The sequence below is a fragment of the Perognathus longimembris genome, chromosome 9, assembly GCF_023159225.1.
Source record: "Perognathus longimembris pacificus isolate PPM17 chromosome 9, ASM2315922v1, whole genome shotgun sequence".
Lineage (NCBI taxonomy): Eukaryota > Metazoa > Chordata > Mammalia > Rodentia > Heteromyidae > Perognathus > Perognathus longimembris.
In genome coordinates, this window is record NC_063169.1 from 67,883,011 (window position 1) to 67,889,360 (window position 6,350).

The window sequence follows — 6,350 nt, forward strand, 5'->3', positions numbered from 1 at the left end:
CTGGTCAAGGCCAGTCTGGATAAAAATGTCTATAACACTTAGCCTCCAAAATAACCAGCCAAAAGCCTGGCTTGGAGTCATGTCTCAAGCTGTAGAGCAGCAGCTGAGTGAGACTCTGACTTCAAACCCCATACTACAACACCCCCCCACCCCCAATAAAAAGGCAAATTAAATCACTTAACACATTTCTGCTTGCTCACTCCCTGAGTAATGAAGTGGAACTTTGGAATGGTCCTTTTGGGTTCAATTCTCACAATAAATTTTCTCAGCCCGAGAAGGCTGAAAAAGTTGGATCACAGTGGCCAACTTTAACCTGAGATTCAGGAGATGAGCAGAAGTGTTAACACTTATTTATGTATTGCAGAATTGCCTTTAAACTAGTTCAAATTGTTTAAGACGATTCAAACCTCTAGATAAAAATAATCACCCTTGTCTAGTTTTCCTTTGAGCACATAACAGGGAAAAAAGTAAACTAGAGGAATTCCCAGTGTGGATTCCGAATTGTATAACTGACACTTGCCGTTGTTCAATTCACCTTGAAGGACCAGGATCAAGCCAATAAAACCAATTTGCTCCCGTGGACTCCAAGTTTCTGCCTATGAAGTACAAGGAAGAATTGAACGATGGAAGGGGTGATATTGATCAAGATGCATTGTACTCCCAAACTGATGTTGAATTAGAACTCCTGTATACAGCTACCTAAAGGTAATTTTTTTTTAATTTAAGGAAAAAGAAATTGCACAGTAAATCTGCTTTGCAAGATAGGGCCTGGTGAGATAAAGAGCTTATGGAATACTTTTAGAATTCCTTAGTGCTCTTTATACTTCTACACAAAGTTGTTGCTTTGTTAATGAGGGGGTTTGGGGAATTTTTTTTTTTTTTGCTTCAGTTCTAGTGTATAGGAGCAAAGTCAGCTCTACAAGACAGTTTCTCCATGGCGAGGACTCAGTGTTAACATAGCGCCAAAGGTGCTGTAGGAAAACACTGCTTCTGTTGCCAGAATGTAAATATACTCCATCATAGGAAGGAATACGGTAGCTAGGCATAGTGGTTGACCCCATAACCTTCGCTACTCTAAAAGTGGGGACTGGGAGTATCACAGTTCAAGTCCAGCCATGGCAAGAAGTTCATATGGCTCTTATCTCCATCAAGTAAAAAGAAAAGCTGAGCACTGGGGCATGCTTGGCTACATAAGCAGCACAAATAGGAGGGCCAAGTCCGGGCCAGTCCAGGCATAAATGTGAGACCATGCCTCAAAAACGACTAAATTGAAAAGGTCTGGAGTGTGGTCCAAGTAGAAGAGCACCTGCTAAACAAGCACAAGGCCCTGAGTTCAAACTCAAGAACTGCCAGGAAAAAAAGAACAACAAAACATGGTAATGAGTTACCAGGGTAGCCAAGCAGGTCAGTACCTGAGAACGAAGAGAAAATGACGTATTAGGACTTACATAAAACTGGCTGCTGTGGCAAACAAATTTTCCTAAAGCCTTGCTTCTGACCCTCTTCTGATGGCCTAGGATGGGGTTTCAGGGACACTCCGTGCTTGGTATTTCATCAAACCTTTGAAAACAACAGCATGAAAGCCTAGAGCTTCCGTGGGCTTGCTTCCTTTCAACCCGGCCCGGCTCGCAGAAATGCTGATATGCATCTTTTGCAAAGCCCCATAAAATTGTGGTGAGAAAGGGGAAATTTATTTTGGAAACCCTTCACTCATCCGACGAGTTTCCGTTACCCCGCTCGCTAGACGGTCTGGCGAGCGCTGGACGACTGTGGCCTGGGTGAGGAGCAGGCCCAGACCCAAGTCCAAGTGTGGTAGCTGGGCCTTGGCTGACGGCCCATCGGCACGGTGAACCAGGGAGGGCCATGGGTGGGCCCAGCAAAGGGGAAGGGAGCCGCGGGCAGGGAAGGCCCCCCGAGAAGAGATGGCTGACTGCTCTGTGCAAGATGCTATCCCCTGCCCTTCCCGCACGGTGTCCCCCGGGGGCCACTCATTCCCGGTGCCTGCTTACACCCTTGGTGACAAAGGATTCGGTGCTCATAACTTGGGAAGACCTCTTAAATCATTGCCTCTGCAGCCCTCTTACTTTGGCTGACATTTTGCATACTAGCTCCCCTTCTTTTTCAGGGTTTTCCTGCGGAGGTGAGGGCATGAGAGAGGGTGGCGTGGTAGGAACCCCGCGGGCTCGCTCGGGTGGCTCTGCGGGACACAGTTCCCAGGGGAGGGGCCCCTGCGGCTGCCATGACTGAGCTTTGCGGAGCTCCATCTGTGGCCTGGAGCTGCTGGGCAGCCTGTCTTGAATCAATCACAGCGATGTGATGTTCTTGTTACCCTCCCCACCAGAAAGAAGCTCTGTCCTGCTGATCGCTCAGATCTTCAGAGGCCTTGCTCTGGGGCTGGAAAGCAGATCAACACGGAGTGAAGACGAATGTCTCTGGGGTGCCGGGGGAGCGTTCCAGCCGTGGCCTGCACCTGTCTGGCATCGGCTTAGTTTCCGTGTGTGTGTGTGTGTGTGTGTGTGTGTGTGCGTGCGCATTCCACCAGGGTGTGAGTCCTCAGATCGTGCTCCTAGTCAGTAGAGGATCCTGTTAGAACAAAGCCTCCCAGAATGCAGAGCTGCAGCAGTGGGTGGTGTGCATGGAGCAGGACCTGGAAGGTAAAGTCTGAGGGGGGATAAGGGCATCACTCGGCGCTCCGCCTGGGCCTCGGGCTGAGGCTCGGGGGAGCTGTGGGCAGCTGGGACCTGGAAGTCCAGTTAAGGATTTTGGCTTAAGCACAGATGGGCTGGTAAGAGCCCTGTCTTTAGAAAGAAGCTTCTATTCTAATAGCACACAGAGGACACTCCCAAATGGGGTCTTCCTTGTCACACCATTTTCAAAAACACACCGAGAATCAGTATGTCTCTGTTGCATCCCGTGGTTGACTTTTCAGTGACACTTCTATGAGGTCTGTGTTCACTTGATATTGATTTATGTTTTCTCCTGTCCACTACTTCCATCCCTCTCTGCCAGATTTAAATAAATCTGTTACTTTAGTAGCAATGGGGATTACATGCTGATATAACTGATAAGCAATCTCAAAGTATAGGTCCTCCTAATGGTATCCACATAGGTTTGTTCATTAAGTGAGTTAACTTATTTACCATGCTCATGCATTTGTTGACACAAAGTCCCTTTACTGAGAGCATTTGAGGTGGCATGACTGTGGTCTGGATCAGGATGGTAACCCATTGATCAAGCAACCACAGCATTGAGCAGCAAAAGCAGGACCGAGGAAGCAAGGTGTCAGAGCTAAGCCATGACAAATCTAATTAGACTTGCTCAAGAAGGTTCAAGTATAGAGCCATGCAAAGTCACCAGTCACAACTTCAGTGGAAAACACGTTCTGCTAGTACCAAGCAATACAATCATAAAGACACTGCTCTAAGAATCACACACACACACACACACACACACACACACACACACACACACCTTAGATATATGTTTTCTCAAAACTTGTGATTATGTTAATGTTCATGCATCATGCTTTCTCTTTAGATTTAAAGGAAAAGCATCCATCCAGCACGCCGCTCTCGGAGAGTTCCACAGCGAGCTCTTTGGGATGAGCCTTCAGGAGTGTAAGCTTCCAGACCCTGATACACTGTGGGCGAGGAAAGAAGGCTATGTTGGATATTGTTAAACAGCAGGCTAACAGGAAGTGTTTTCCCAATGGAAAAATATTCCTGTCTTTATACAAGGACCCCTCTGAGGCCCATCTGCTGTTTGAGCCTCTCTCTTATGTCCAGATTCGAAGCAAATGATCCAGATTGGTGGCATGAAAACCATGCTCTGTGGAAGGCTGAGTTGGAAGGTAGTGGAACCCCAGTGCCTTGTTAAATCAAACTAATATTCTGAGCAGTTGGAACACCCTTGGAGACAAAGTGTTTACATGTCTAATTCCAACAACAAAGGAAATTGGACTGGAAATCTGGGCCATATGGCAGGCAACATGCAAGGGAGTTCTCAGACAGCTCAGAGCTATGGCTTTCCTGCTTCCTATCATTTCTCTGAACAAAGATCTCTCTCTTTTTTTTTTTGTTTCCCACAGTCTTATGACCTACTTTGGCCAAGAACTCCATGGTCTCTAGGCCTGGATTTAGGCAGAGCATCATGGTAGAAGGGCCTGGGGATACAGGCTGCTTACATCATGGTAGCTAGACAGCAATAGCAGAATAGCAAGGAAGGGCCGGAGCCCACGTCACCCTTCAGAGGAATGCCTTCAGTGGCCCCAGCTTTCAAACTTCCGTCACCTCCCAATAAGTTATTCAAATTTTCATTTATCATTGAACAAAACCACCGCTTAAGCCAGAGCCTTCATGTTCTTTTATTTTGATTTTATTTTGTTTTGAGGGTTTTGTTTTGGTTTTGTTGTTTTTGGAGACCAGCCCATCGTTCAGTTCACAGCCCATTTGCCTCAGCCTCCTGAGCTCTGGAATTACAGGTGTGTAATACAACCTTTGCTGGATCCCCTCACATTCTTATCTTCCCAGTAAATGCCCTACTACACACACACACCCAGAGATGGGCTTTACTAATCCCCCTGGATATCTCTCTCAATCCAGTCAAGTTTACAATCAAGATCAATTATCATGGGGCTGGGAATATGGCCTAGTGGCAAGAGTGCCTGCCTCGTACACATGAGGCCCTGGGTTCAATTCCCCAGTACCACATATTCAGAAAACAGCCAGAAGTGGCGCTGTGGCTCAAGTGGCAGAGTGCTAGCCTTGAGCAAAAAGAAGCCAGGGACAGTGCTCAGGCCCTGAGTCCAAGCCCCAGGACTGGCCAAAAAAAAAAAAAAATCAATTATCATCAGCCCAGTCTTTGTCAGCTTGGCACCCAGCCATAATGACTCACCAAATAACGACAATGACACGACTCTGCACAACATGATATAATTAACCTGTATGCAACAAAAATGCATTAATTCCTTCCCCAATTGGCTCCAGGGATGGGGGCCAGCTTCCTACCCAGCCTCTCCTGAAGTGTATCCCAAGGCTCTCAAAGGCTGATCTTCCCTGCTGACAACCACTTCAATGAGGACAAGGGCAGCAGAAAAATGACCTTCCAACAGCTCTCAGATCTGTGGGCTTCTGCTCAGAAGTAGTAAGCAGGTGCTGAATGATGAGCTCAGTGGTCAGTCCAGGTTCTGGCTTCTGCTGCTCAGCAGGGTCTTGGTTACACCTACTGCACTTCCGTGTTGCTGCCCTGCCATAAAGAACATGTATCCTGACACCAGATTCCAACACAAACTTTACAGACTCTTACTTCTCCCAGATAAGCATGTTCAACTCACAGACACGGACCTCGGGGTGTTGGGCCTTTCGCCCATAGAAAAAATCCTGAGAAACGTAAGGGCCCTGTGCTGCTGCCTTGCCCTGTCCTAGCTGGGTTTCCTCTCCAGGAAATGCAGTGTCCACCATCTTTCCCATGAAACACAGCTCACTTCCATGGCTGACTCCTCTCTCAGCTGGTGCCTTGAGACCCCTCTCACTATAGTCCCTGAGGAGCTAGGTCGTTTTGCAGCAAAGCTGCCAAGGCAGTTTCCTGAAGAGGAAAGGCAAGTCAATAACGAGGGAACTTTCCAGAAAAGATAGTTATTAGGACAGAGAGCTGCAGCCAAGACCATGTTAAGATTCAAAGTTGCTGAGGAGCAGCCCCATGTTCTTGGCCGCGCCCAGCTGGGCATGGGCAGGAGATAAAGGGGGTGGGATCTGAGGCTCGGCCAATCAGACTGCAGAAGAACAGACCCCTAGTGGTTCTCAAGTGTGTCCTGATCAGCTGAATCCTAGCCTCAAAAAAGGTCTCATTGAATCCCATGACTCAAACCACTTTCAAGGACAGCCGACTCTGGCCAGGCCCCTGGAAGATGCCAAGGGCCACCTCTGGGTGCACGGCCTGTCCACAATCTGGGGTCACAGTGTGAAGACCCCGGAGCTCGCTCAGCCGGTGCCCTGGGTCTAGGGTTTGAAAGCTGGGCCGTGAGCAGCTCACAGATGCGCCGAAGGCCCTTTCACCAGTGAACCAAGGAAGCCCGTGCTCCTGCTGAAGCCGGTCTGGAAGCAGCGCAGTGAGGAGCAGAGACCTGCACCCGGGTTCCGGAGCCTGGACTGATTCCTCCTCCCATGCACCTGCCTGAGGGGTGCCATTAATAAGATGGCACTTCACCCCATTAATAAGATGGGGTGCTCCTCATACAGCCGGAAAGCGGAGAGCTGGAAGCACAGGCCAGCCGGCGCTGGAGGGTCAGGGATGGTCACAATCCACATGGGCATCCCAGTGGAACAACACGTCCTATCGGCTACTGTCGTTGC